Source organism: Pongo pygmaeus, chromosome 15 (assembly GCF_028885625.2).
Source record: "Pongo pygmaeus isolate AG05252 chromosome 15, NHGRI_mPonPyg2-v2.0_pri, whole genome shotgun sequence".
Taxonomy (NCBI): Eukaryota; Metazoa; Chordata; class Mammalia; order Primates; family Hominidae; genus Pongo; species Pongo pygmaeus.
The window spans coordinates 79,948,625-79,962,614 of NC_072388.2; the positions used below are offsets into that span (position 1 = coordinate 79,948,625).

Sequence of the window (13,990 nt, forward strand, 5' to 3'; positions counted from 1 at the left end):
ACTGATTTACTAAGGGCTTGTACTAACTATCATGTAGACCAGTGGCTTGACCTTTTTGCCCATAACCCATGGTATAAAATATATTTTACATTGTGCCCTGGGATATAGACATGTTTATGTACATCTGTGTTCTATTTTATTTCATTTCATTTTTCTAAAATTATGGTTATGATACCCTAAATTGATTTTACAATCTACCAATGGGTTACAATTTGCAGTTTAAAACACCCTGACCTCAAATAATAGCACTTTACTCGTCTCCCCACTCCCGACCCTGCTATGTCTGTAACAGTGGGTCAATAGATAACACTTCAGAGGTTGTGTACCAAAATCCTTAAAGGCAGGGATCGTAATCTGCCAAAGACAATGCTCCCAAGAAGGTGATTCTGATATCTCTTGTATGTTCTACTCAGTTATCAAGACAATACTGAATATTTCTTAGACATGTACTATACATAAAGCACACAGCTGTGGCTAAAATAAGCACGGTTCACTGATTTGGCACTCACATTTACATGAACTCGGAACCCTCAAAAGCCCTTAACGCTCCATGTATTTTCACACCTCCATTGACACTGCACATACTATTCCCCTTGCCTGGAGTGTCCTCCATACTCCCTTTCATCAGGCAAATGCCCATCTGTAGCAACGTATACAAAAATCTGTTTCTTTACCAAAGACAGTTAGGTAGCAGAGGGGTAGCAGTGGTACTGGGCCCAGTTTATGTGCCTCTCCAGTTACCCTGTTTCCTGGTCACAATGGTCCCAGCAACCACCATGGTCATTGCTGCCAGCTCACTCCACAAAGTCTGTCACAATAGCCTGCCCCTCACTCTTTGATTTGCTGACTCGGAAATACTGGAAGTCACATTCATGGTTTATTTAAACAAGGAAAAAGATATGTCTGAGCAGGATGCCCCACAGGCCTTTCGATTAAGAAAGTTTCCATCCTTGGATACTCATGGTTTTCTCCTCATTTCTCTCCTAGCTGGGAAATATAATATGAGGAAGGCACTGTTAGGATCCCTACCTTAAGGATGAGGGAACCGGGGCATAAAGAGATTGAGTGATTATTGCAAGGCACTTAACCAATATGTAGCAGAGCCTATAGTTTGAAAACATCTCTGGAGATGAAAATATGCTCCTTTTCTCGCCTATAATATTTAAGGGAAAAAGACTACAAATCCAATTTGTACTTGTCTACGCACTGGTCCTGTTTCTCCTGCCTTCTCATGAAGGGGACTCAAGCCTCTGTGTGTGTGTGTGTGTGTGTGTGCACGCACGCGCGTGTATCTCTGTGTGTGTACTCTCAATCAGCACTCTAAAATATATTGGCACTCTGAAATATATGTGTATTTATGCATGCTTTATAGGCGCATATTACTGTATAATATACCATGTAAATTATAAAACACACACACAAAAACATAAATTCAAAAAGCATGAATTTTAAAAACTATAAGAAAAAATTATAATATTTTTTCTGCACCTCCCAGTGTATTACCTTGGATACTGTATTTTGGATACCTGCCATAAAGTATCATACTTAGTAGAAAAACATATTTTCTTTCATATACAGGAAAAATATTGATCCACAATCAATATTGTTCACAGGGTTGCTTCTCAAGCTGTGGTGTTGTCTGAATGTCATATCCCCTAGGATGCCATTCAAGACAAGCATTTGCAGTTTTGAGATGGCTAATTCTAATTAGGAAAGTGGACTGCCACCACAGGTTATAATCTGACTAATGTGTTCTTGGAACCGCGGAGCTACTGAAGTTTTCGGGTATGATGTCAGTAAGGAGTGATGAAAGGAGGACTGGATTAACAGCAGATAAAAGTTCTAAATAATTTGACCTCTGCCTAAAATAGCGATGGGCCTTGAACAAAACATTTAATAATAACAGGTCCTTTGATTAAATTGCTTTTGCATGTATTTAATATTAATTCCACTGATATGATACAAACCCTATGAAGTAAGCATGGCTGGTACTAGCCCTTAATTTTATATCATAAATGAGCAAAATCTTAAAGAGAGTAAATGACTTGCCCACACAGTAAGAGGCATAACTGGGCTTCACAATGGTATTTTTGACTCATGTATTATCTTACCTTGCTTAACCTCTTTGGGCTTCATGCCTTTAAAATAAACTTTCTGTTTTAGAACAGTTCTAGGTTTTAAAAAAAGTTGTGAAGATGGTCCGGGTATTTCCCATATCCTTTACATGCATTTTCCCCTATGTATTTGCTTGCTAAGGCTGCTGTCACAAAGCCCCACAGACTGGGTGACTTAAACAACAACAGTATTTTCTCTCAGTTCTGGAGGCTACAAGTCCAAGATCAAGGTGTGACCAAGATCAAGAAGCTTTTCTGGGGCCTCTCTCCTTGTCTTGCCCATGGCCTCCTTCTTGCTGTGTTCTCACATGGTTGTCTCATGTCTGTGTTTTGTCTCTGTCCTGGTCTCCTCTTCTTATCAAGGACACCAGTCATATTGGATTAGGGCCCACCCTAATGACCTCATTTTAACTAAATTACGTCTTTAAGGGTCCTATTTCCAAACATAGTCAATTTTTTTTTTTTAATCTGAGTCTTGCTCTGTCACCAGGCTAGAGTGCAGTGGTGCAATCTTGGCTCACTGCAACCTCTGACTCCCTGGTTCAAGCAATTCTCCTGCCTCAGCCTCCCGAGCAGCTGGGATTACAGGCACGCTCCACCATGCCCAGCTAATTTTTGTATTTTTTTAGTAGAGATGGGGTTTCACCATGTTGGCCAGGATGGTCTCCATCTCCTGACCTCGTGATCTGCCCGCCTCGGTCTCCCAAGGTGCTGGGATTACAGGCGTGAGTTAACGTTCCTGGCCCCAAATATAGTCACTTTCTGAGGTACTGGGGTTAGGACTCCAATATATAAATTAGGATGGGGACACAAGTTAGCCCCTAACACCTTATTATTGATGCTTTACATTAGTATGATATATTTATCACAATCAATAAACAAATATTGATACATTATTATTAACTGAAGTCCATATCTTATTTAGATTTCCTTCATTTTCACCTAACAAACTTTTTCAGTCCCAGATGCTATCCAGGATACCACATTACATTTTGTCACTGTTATGTATTTAAATGTTTGCATCCTCTCAAAATTCATGTTGAAGTTCTAACCCTAATGTGATGCTATCTGGAGATGGGGTCTTTGGAGGGAATTAGATTTATATGAGGTCATGAGGATTAGTGTCCTAGAAGAAGAGGAAGAGAAACCAGAGCTTGATTTATACTGACACCTTGATCTTAGACTTTCCAGCCTCCAAAACTGTGAGAAATCAATGTCTGCTGCTTAAGCCATTCAGTCTGTGGTATTTTGCTGTGCCAGTAGACTAAGACAGTCATCAGGTCTCCCTGAGCAACTCTAGACTCTGACAGTCTTACAGTTTTCTTGTGATTGATGACCCTGAGAGTTCTGAGGAGTACTGGCCAGATATTTTGCAGAACATCCCTCAATTGGGATTTGTCTCTTTTTTTCTCATTAATAGACTGGCGTTATGAGTTTTAGGGAAGAAGACCAGCAAGGTGAAATGTCATTCTCATCACTTCGTATCAAGGGTTCATACTATCAACATGTCCTATTACTGATGTGGTTGACATTGATCACCTGGCTGAGATGCTGTTTATCAGGTTTCTCCACTTTCTCCCATAACATTACTCTTATCTCCTCCTTTCCATACTGTATTCACACTTACAGAATGGGAAGTTATAGGACTTCACATATGTTATTTGTAAAACAGCAGGACTGGATTAGTCCATTTCTAAGTCATCTCTAGTTTGTTCCTTATAATCAATGAGAAGTACTGTCCTGATTGAAAAGGAAATCTGTATTCACAGAACGGGGTGAGAGAGCAGGATCACTTAGGTTCAAACCCTTAGTTTTAACCATCTTAGCACTCTTTCTGAACAGAGGGACTACAAAAAACCATTGTGAATGTAGCAATTTAATGATCTACTTTTTTGCAAGTTGGCATTCATATTATGTATTGATCAGCCTGGGACAGCTCACTGTGTCCAGACTCAATTCTGAAAACTTGTGGAGGGTTGGAGAGGAGGGGTATGTCTATTCTTCACCTAAGAACACTGATGATGATGACACTGTTGGTCATAAAGCAATACTCAATAATTTTGTTGATTGCTGATCAGTTACTTCAAACACAAACTCGTAGACCATTTTCTTTCTTTCTTTTTTTTTTTTTTTTTTTTGAGATGGAGTCTCACTGTGTTGCCCAGGCTGGAGTGCAGTGGCGTGATCTCGGCTCACTGCAAGCTCCACTTCCCGGGTTCACGCCATTCTCCTGCCTCAGCCTCCCAAGTAGCTGGGACTACAGGCACCCCCCACCACACCTGGCTAATTTTTTGTATTTTTAGTAGAGACGGGGTTTCACCTTGTTAGCCAGGATGGTCTCCATCTCCTAACTTTGTGATCTGCCCACCTTGGCCTCCCAAAGTGCTGGGATTACAGGCATGAGCCACTGCGCCTGGCTTTGTAGACCATTTTCTAGAACCAACAGGTAATATGTACTAGAAATTTTATCTTGGACGCGAACTCTAGGTAGTTTACATTTCTTATTCTAGCATATAGTGCATGCATTGAGATTCTACCAATATAAATATGTAAAATAAGGCAAAATAAATGAATTTCAAAAGGAAATTAAGGTCTTTAAGCTTTATCTATGTGAATTATCCTTAAAATGTGAAGAATTGCTAGCTGTTTTTTATCCAACTTCTAATTTCCTGCACCAGTTTGAAACATACCCTCCTTAAGAAATTCTTAAAAGTTTCCAATTACTGTATGAATAATGGAAATTTTTCTCTTTAAATAACCAGAACATTGATTTGTTGTTCTTTTAACAGGATTTCCTTTTTAATGATTATAAAAGTTTATCTGTCCTTGATATATAGCAATGTACCCATACAATATGAAATTGTATTTTACCCATAAACAGTCTTCAAACAAGACACACAATTTTCTTGCTTACTGGCTAATTTAAATAAAATTTAAACCCACATTAAACTCGATTACATTGTCAAAACACCCACATTTTTAAAGGAGAGGTCTACAGTGTTAATTCAAAGAGAGTGATTCTTTACTCTTCAGCTAATAATAGCTTCAGTATTAATAATAACCAGCTAAAAAATAGCTTCAATAGTCTCAGATTTTTAAAATCATGTCAATGTAATCATGCTTTTATGTCCTCTTCATTTGTGGAAAAGGAAACAAATGATTTGTCCTATGTATAAGATCTTTTAAAATGAAGTTTCTAGGGTTTCCAAGTTGGCGAAACGTTTGTCAGTATCATCATTTGGTTTGTAGACCACGTTGATTCATATACTGGCTACATTGCATATTAATTGCAGTTTTGTTATTATGGAATATTTAAAATGCACAAAGATACACAGTGTACTATAACAAATACCCCTATGTGCCCACCTCCAAGAAAAGTAATCATTGTGTTTTTAAAAAATAAAACATCATACTGGAGTTCCTCTTTTTTCATGTTCGTTCTCTTTCTTCCTCAGGGGTTATCAGTGTGCTGCCAGTTGATGTGCATTTTACTCTTTGTTTTATCATATCTGCCCACAACCACAAATGCCATAGGACTGTGTTTTGTATTTAACATTTTATTTAAACTGTATCATATTTTGTGTATCATTCTATAGTTTATTTTCTTTACTCCATATGTGAATTCAAGAGAAATTAATGTTGATGCGTGTAGTCTAGTTTATATTTTTGGCTATCTAGTATTTTGTCATGTAAATAAATCAGAATTTGTTTATCCATTTCCCCTATGATGAGCTTTAAGTTGTTCCACAACGTTGAGTCTTGCAAAAGTTGCTAGACTGAACATCCTTGTGTATTCTTGTATACGTCCACTGTGCCAGTTTTGCGGGGAGTGTATACCTAGATGAGGACGTGTCGGGTTGGAAGACATAGTTAACTTCAATTCTACCAGATATTTCCAAATTACTCTTTGGAGTGATTGTAGCAGAATTCACTCCCAAGTAAATGAAAATTTCTATTTCCAAATATCCTCACCATATCCTGAGACATTTTAAATATTTACCAATCTGATAAGTATTCTTCTTGCTCTCATTTTCCTAATGATTACTGAGATTGAGCATTTTTCATGCTTTTTCTTGTTTCACTTTACTGTCTTTTTCTGTAAATTATTTATTGCCTTATCTTTTTATTGCTTCATAAGAGTTCTTTATATATCTTGGGTATTAATGCTTTGGTATGCAACTAGTAAATATCTCTTCCCAGTTTATCACTTGCCTTTTAATTTAATTTTTTAAATATGTGTTGACTAAGAAGTATATACTAGTCATTTAACTTTGTTTATGTAATGTTTTATTCTATAGATAATTTAAATTTTGGAACAGCCATATATATGTCTAGTTTCTTTTCATTTTGTCTTTCAATCAGCTCTAATAATTTTCTCAACTGAGATCTTGTATGAGTTTCATTTATTTTTAACTATATTATAGTTTTTGTTTTTATTTTTTAATGAGCTTTTTAAATTTACATTTTCTAAATGATTTTTTTGCTGGTTGAGCACTATGATGGTTGTACATTAATCTTTATACGCAGCAACACTGCTTAACTCTCTTGCTTTTCCCTACAGGAAAATATATAAAAATAACATTTTTTCTCCCTTTTCAAAATTAATTCCTATTTTTTGTCTTATTGCATTCATTAGAAACCCCAGTACAATGTTGAATAGCAATATTCTGTCTTCTTAACCTTAAAGACAATACTTCTAGAGTTTCCCTATTAAATATGAAATTTGCTATATTTTTTGGTATATGGCCAAAAGATGTACATGTAAGATGTATCAGTCAATATTTAGATTTGGAGGTAACAGAAACTCACCCCAACTATCTTAAACTGAAGTTGGATAAATCTGATTCTTTAGGTCGCTGCTGAGAACTCCACTACAGACATCACTGCTTCTTGGTACTCAGCACTAATTCCATCATGTTCTCACTTCCATAGCTACCAGAAAAACTTCTCCACTGTTCTTATATCTTGCTGTCACTCTCTTGAGAGTCAAAGGTCTAGATGACAGCATTCAATTAGCTGGAGCTAGGAACTAACATGATTGAGTTGGGTTTTTCCTTTCTTGTACTATCCAGGCCCAGTTTTGGTGTCAAGATTGTACTAGCTTCATAAAATGAATTGAAGCACTTCTCATTTTCCTTCCCTTCCTTCCTTTCTTCCCTCCTTTTCTTCTTTCTTTTTTTTTCTGAAATTGATTAAGAAAAAAACTATCAGTTTTTTGAAAGTTTGGTAAATTGTAAAACCATTCCGGCTGGTGCTTTTTTAGGGACAGGGAAAAAAGATAGACAAAAATAAATAATTTATTCAATTATTAGTTGTCTGTTCAGGCTTTGCTATTTCTATTTTGGTCATTTATATTTTTTGGATACATCAGTTTCTTTTAATTTTTAAAAGCTTTGAAGATAAAGCTATTCACAGTATTCTTTTAAGTTATTTTTTCAAATTTGTACAGTATTTATAGTTGTAGCTTCTTTTTCATTCCCAATACAATTATGTATTGTGCTTTCTCTTTTCTTTCACCTGATCAATTTTGCTAGGTGTTTATCTATTTTATTAGTTTTTTCGAACCAGTTTTTATACTAGTTCATCAGGTTTTAAAAATTATGGTACAATATTTATGGCCTAAAAGGAATAGTAATTATAATTTTTAGTCATATGTAGTAACTACTGGGAAAAAGTTTATTTTTCTGTTTTAATTACATTAAAAAGTCCCCTGGAAAATATGAATTAAGTGTTTTCTCCTGCGGAGATTGCAGTGAGCCGAGATCACGCCACTGCACTCCAGACTGGCCACAGAGTGAGACTCTGTCTCAAAATAAATAAATAAATAATAAAAGCTTTTTCCTATCTAGTTTTTACAAGGAAAATCTTAACAGATGTACACAATTTTTGAGACATATAAGTAGGTTTTTTCCCCAATAAACAGATGTTTATAAAGGATTTGTACGTGCCATTATGATGAACTACAAAGATAAATACACATGCTCTGTTCTCTAAGAGTTTTCCAGCCAATAAAAATTTACAGCTACTCTTTATTGTCCACCATACTCTGTTATGAGCCATGGGCTTTAGTAAGTTCTCATGACATTGGGCACTGACTTCCTGGGAGTGTAAGTGACTCACCTGGACCCCACAGCCAGTGAGCATTAGTGCTTATATTCCATCCTCCAAAGCTCTTTCTTCATACCAGACCACACATGTGGCCCAAGGAGGGATATTTACTCTGCACTTTTAGAGTTCTAGAAAACATTGTTTAGTGGTCTGGCATCATCTATATTTACTTGGCTTGATTTGGGATAGAGTATAATCCTAGTCCTCGACGAAAGGATTTTGATGAGTTAACCTTATGGGGTGATGGGATTTATGGGATTATTTCCACCCTTAAAACGATCTGTGGAAAAAAAAAAGTGTACTAATCCCTAATTTAGGATTAAGACAGATATATCTATGAGATATGGGTCTATAAAATTCCTCATAATTTGAGAAATGCAACAAATAATCACCTCTAAAATATCTTGTTGGTTCAGTTATTTTAGTCCAAAAGGCAGTTGGAGATGTGTTCTGTATCAAGAGCTCCAGCCCTCTTGTGAGAGGGAGCTGTTTTTCATTCGCTTGTAGTCTTGAAGTAAAAACAATGTCAGGGACGGTCTCCTCAGAAGCCTAGAGGGTCTGCCTTTTGGGAAGTGTTTGTCCCCTCAGAAACGAGAAACCAGATGAGCTGAGTTTAGGGGTCAGACCAGAGGAAATGGCTGGAAGTTAGAGGTCTCCTGGCTAATTCACATGATGCCAAATAACAGTCTTTCTGTTGGGTGTCAGAATCCAGAATGGCGGGAAATTTGTATCTAGGGGATATAAAAGAAAATGAATGAGATAATATATGCAAACAGATGAGTAGAGTGCCTGAAATGTAGTAATAGCCTTCAGTAGATTCCTTCCCCAATTTCACCCCTTCTCCATCTCAGGTTTGGCTTTCCCCTGGACCTGTCAGTACAAACCCTGAGAGTTTGATTGAACAATGGCACTGTATGGTCAATGCTACCAGACTCTTTAACATGCCTTGTTTGCCACAATTTCATTGAATGGGAGCAGAATGGCAACCAAACCAATGCTAACAGACTTTGTCCTAGAATTCCCACACCAAGTAGGAGGCATAAAATAACTTAGAGACCTGACTATAGTTCCTGCAGCTATTAGTCATGGTATGTTAGCAGAATACAGTCTCAGAAAGTTATTTCCTAAATGCCTTCCAAAGCCTTGGTTCTTCATGCAGATAGTTTTGGCCAACTGTGATGGCAGTGAGAAACTCAAGAGTGTCCAGAAGAACAGAATTTATGCTTTAAGTTTAACTTTATTTTGGATTGAATGTTTCTTAAAAATAAACCTTCACCTGATTCTTATTTTCATTTCAATTCCATGGGCTGGTGATTTGAGTATCAGGGATAGAGTTCTTAGAATCTGTTTATGTGGTGTGAATACAGAAATGGTCTGATTCTGAGTATTAGGATCATGATCAGAGTTTTGATATAAACTCAAAACCTCACTAAGCCACGTGTTATTTTTTGAACCATAGAAATTGGACTTTGCAAACAACCTAAATCCTTTTGAGAAACTCTAAATAAGCATTGAGTTTTCTTGCCATGAAGTTTTACACTGTATCTAGAAAGTTTCTTTGAAAAATTCCTCTGTAAACCTAAGGCTGACAAAGAAGTTGGCTAGTTGAATGGAAAATGATAATTATGTTCTGTGGCAAGGGGGAACAAAAGGAGGGGCAAAAGTAATTACTGTCCACTTAACATTTTATATTAAATTTCTAATGCATAATTTTCAAGATGGGCAAGAGTTTTGGTTTGTTTTAACCAAATATAGTTACAATATTAGATATGTGTTCTATATCCAGCATGTGAATATCACTTCTTTAAAAATTTTTTAATTTTTTAAATTGACAAATAAATATACGTATTTATGGTGTACAACATGATGCTCTGAAATATGTGTATATCGTAGAATAGCTAAATGCTGCTAATTTACATATGCATTACCTTACATACTCATCATTTTTTTGTGGTGAGAGCACTTAAAATCTGCTGTCTTAGAAATTTACAAGCACACAATGTTACTAACTACAGTTACCATGTTGTACAATAGATATCTTAAACTTATTCCTCCTAACCGAAATTTTGTATCCCTTCACCAACATTTCCCCAACCCCTCATCCCCCCACTCCCCACCAGTAACCATCATTCTACTCTCTGCTTCTGTAGTTCAATTTTTTTAGATTCTGCATATAAGTGAGATCATGCGGTATTTGTCTTTATGTACATGGCCAATTTCACTTAACATAACATCCTCTAGTTTCATCCATGTTGTTGCAAATGACAGGATTTCTTTCTTTTTTAAGGCTGAGTAGTATTTTATTGTGTATATATGCCACTTTAAAAAAATCCATTCATGTGTAGATGGACACTTTTGCTGATTCCAAATCTTGACTATTGTGAATAATGCTGCAATGAACATGAGAATGCAGATATCTCTTTGACATACTGATTTCATTTCTTTGAATATATGCCCATAAGAGGGATTGCTGAATCATATGGTGGTTCTATTTTTAAGTTTTTCAGGGGCTTCCATTCTGTTTTCCACAGTGGCTGTACCAATTTGCAATCCTACCAACAGTCTACAAGTGTTCCATTTTCTCCACACCTTCACCAACATTTATCTCTTGTCTTTGTGTTGACAACCATCCCAACAGATGTGAGGTGATCTCTCACTACGGTTTTGATTTGTGTTTCCCTGTTGATTAATGAGGTTGAGCATTTTTAAATGTTTCTGTTGGCTATTTGTATTTCTGTATGTCTTTTTTGAGGAGTGTTTCCAGGTCCTTTGCCAATTTTTAATGGGTTATTTGTTTTCTTGCTATTGAGTTGAGTTTCTTATATATACTGGATATTAGCCCCTCACCAGATATATAGTTCACAAATATTTTCTCCTTGTCCATGAGCTGCCTTTTCATTTTGTTGCTTCCCTTGCCATGCAGAAGCTTTTTAATTTGATGTAATTCCACCTTTTGTTTGCTTCCTTTTATTGCCTGTGCTTTGGGGGTCATATCTAAAAATATTACTAACAAGCAGCTTTTCCCCATTGTTTTCTTCAAGATCAATGTCAAAGAGGTTTTCCTTTCTGTTTGCTTCTAGTTTGAGGTCTTATGTTTGGATTTTTAATCCATTTTGAGTTGATTTTTGTGTCTAGTATAGGGGTCTAGTTTCATTTTTTGGTATGTGGATATACAGTTTTCTTAACACCACTTATTGAAAAGACTATCAATTTATTAAAGAAAAGTTTTGATTTGTTTTATCCAAACACAGTTACAATGTTAGATGTGTGCTGGAAACCAGCATGTGAATGTCACCTCAACAAATTTTAACAACAGAAGGGATAGGAACAGCAAGGGGATGAGGAAATAAACAGAACATAGGATTTAAAAATCAATGGGATATTAACACATTTATGCCTGAGGTTGCAATTTTTTGCATTTTTGCAATCAGGCCTTGCAATGACCTTGAGCAGTAGGATATAACAACTCCCATGCTTAGCGTTCCAATAATGGAACACTAGGCATAAATGGGTTTAAGGGCACTTGGGGTCACAGATGTAAACTTAGAAGAGGATTAAATGTGGCCAATGCCTTGCTTTTGCCCATTTAAAAAATTTCAACTAATTCTGACGTTGTTCTAACGTTCTGTGATCACAGGATGGTAAGTTTGCATGGTGGAAGATCAGATTGGGCACCAGGATAATGGCCACAGGGACCTCAGTAGAGCTCCCAGTAACTCAAGGGCATCGGGAGTATGTAAGGAGTGGAGACAGTGCACAAAGAAAAACTTGACCCACTTCATAATTTAAGCTAATGTCAATCCGCCTGGCACTTCAGAGTCTAATTTCTCAAAACATGGCTCCAGAACAGCTTGTACCCAAATGCCCTGTGGGCCTGTTAAAAATGTAAGTTCCCAGAAGACACTCTAAACCAGTGGAATCAGAACACTGGGAATGGAGTCTGAGAAGATACATTTCAAAATAATAGCCTAGGCAATTCTTAGGTATTCTCGTAATTGAACCTCCGCCAAAGAGTGGAAAGTATAAGTTAGAAAGGAATTTATAAGCACCATACACAAAAATAGCCATGGCTCAGCCTCCACATCTCATTTGTGCTGTCACTTCCCCTGGGAAGCCTGATCACCCCAAATGCCACATTGTATAATCTTTTTTTTTTTTTTTTTTTTTTTTTTTAACCGGAGTGTCGCTCTGTCGCCCAGGCTGGAGTACAATGGCATGATCTCGGCTCATTGCAAGCTCTGCCTCCTGGGTTCAAGTGATTCTACTGCCTCAGCCTCCTGAGTAGCTGGGATTACAGGTACCTACCACCATGCCCAGCTAATTTTTTGTATTGTTAGTAAAGATGAGGTTTCACCATGTGGGCCAGGCTGGTCTCGAACTCCTGACCTCAAGTGATCCACCTACCTCGGCCTCCCAAAGTGCAGGAATTACAATAGTACTTAACACACTCTATTAGATTGCTGGCTTTTCTTTCTCTTTAGCCCATGTAATCCAGTGTCATTCATCTCCTCTGCTTAACAAAGAGCTTAGTTCATGAAAGCCACCCAATAAATGTTCTTTAAATTAATAAATGACTTCATGTCTTGCTGTTCCAAAATATACTCCTTAACCTGCCTGAATACTTTCACTTCACTTTACCTATTATTTCATTTGGTATATCTGAGAATTTTAGTTTAAATCATGAAATCAGTCAGTTATTCAGTAGGGTCAATTAATTCCACTTTCACTTTCCCGAAGATTGTAGAGCAACTACACACAGACAATGAGGAAGCAGTGATGGAAGTAATTTTGAAACACAGTTTTTAGAGTTAAATTGTTTCTGGATGCAGGCATACAATAAATGGGTAAGTGCTGTGTGGGGGACACTGAGCACCGAAGAGTTGGAGGGAAGGCCCCAGGGAGCTATGAATGGGAGTACAGGGGACAGGGAAGAAAAGGAAGATGTAACCTACTTATCTAAAAATTTTACCTAGAAATGAACCTGCACTCAGGGTCGTGGTGGGAGAAAACACTCCTCCTCCTTTGATAGCTGTGACCTCCTCATAGTTCCTGAACATAGCGCTCAAGCTGGTCCTAATCCCACTACATGAATAAGTGAAATAGGCTTTGAGAAACTAGTCTGAGAAGTTGATCACCCTATGAAAAAATGCATGCAAAATCCCAGAAAACATTTCAAAACTTTTGGAATCCAACCAACTCAGAAATTGAGCAAAGCCAAGATTAGATTTGTCTTGCAGATCAACTTAGTGAAAGCAGATGTTACTCGTGAAGACAAAGGTCAGGACCCTAGAGACATAACAAGAAATATTCTATGAGAAGGAAACTTGATGTGGATTGAAAGGCAGAAGACATGAAAAGAAAAAGGCACATGAACATTTTTAAGCAATTGTAACAGAATGACCAAATTTCCTGAGCCCCAGACATATGATAAATCATATAACATGAATAGGCCCCCTTCACATTGGTGGCATACAAAATGGCAAAACCCATCTCTACTAAAAATACAAAAATCAGCTGGGCCTGGTGGCAGGCACCTGTAGTACCAACTACTCAGGAGGCAGAGACAGGAGAATCACTTGAACCCAGGAGGCAGAGGTTGCAGTGAGCCAAGATCATGTCACTGCACTTCAGCCTGGGTGACAGAGCAAGACTTTATCTCAAAAAAAAAAAAAAAAGGTTGCATGAGCAATATATAGTGATGGTGACTCCAGTTTTGCCAAGATACAAGCAAGATTGAACAGGCAAGAAAATGTGGATATGTTAGTGCA

The 13,990-nt window shown here is 37.2% G+C and overlaps 1 protein-coding gene across 2 annotated transcripts in view; it reads left to right on the forward strand.

Annotated features, from left to right (window-relative positions):
- Positions 1-13,990, forward strand: part of TSHR (thyroid stimulating hormone receptor) — a 183,059-nt gene that overhangs the window by 48,484 nt on the left and 120,585 nt on the right. The gene's annotated exons all lie outside the window — the stretch shown is intronic.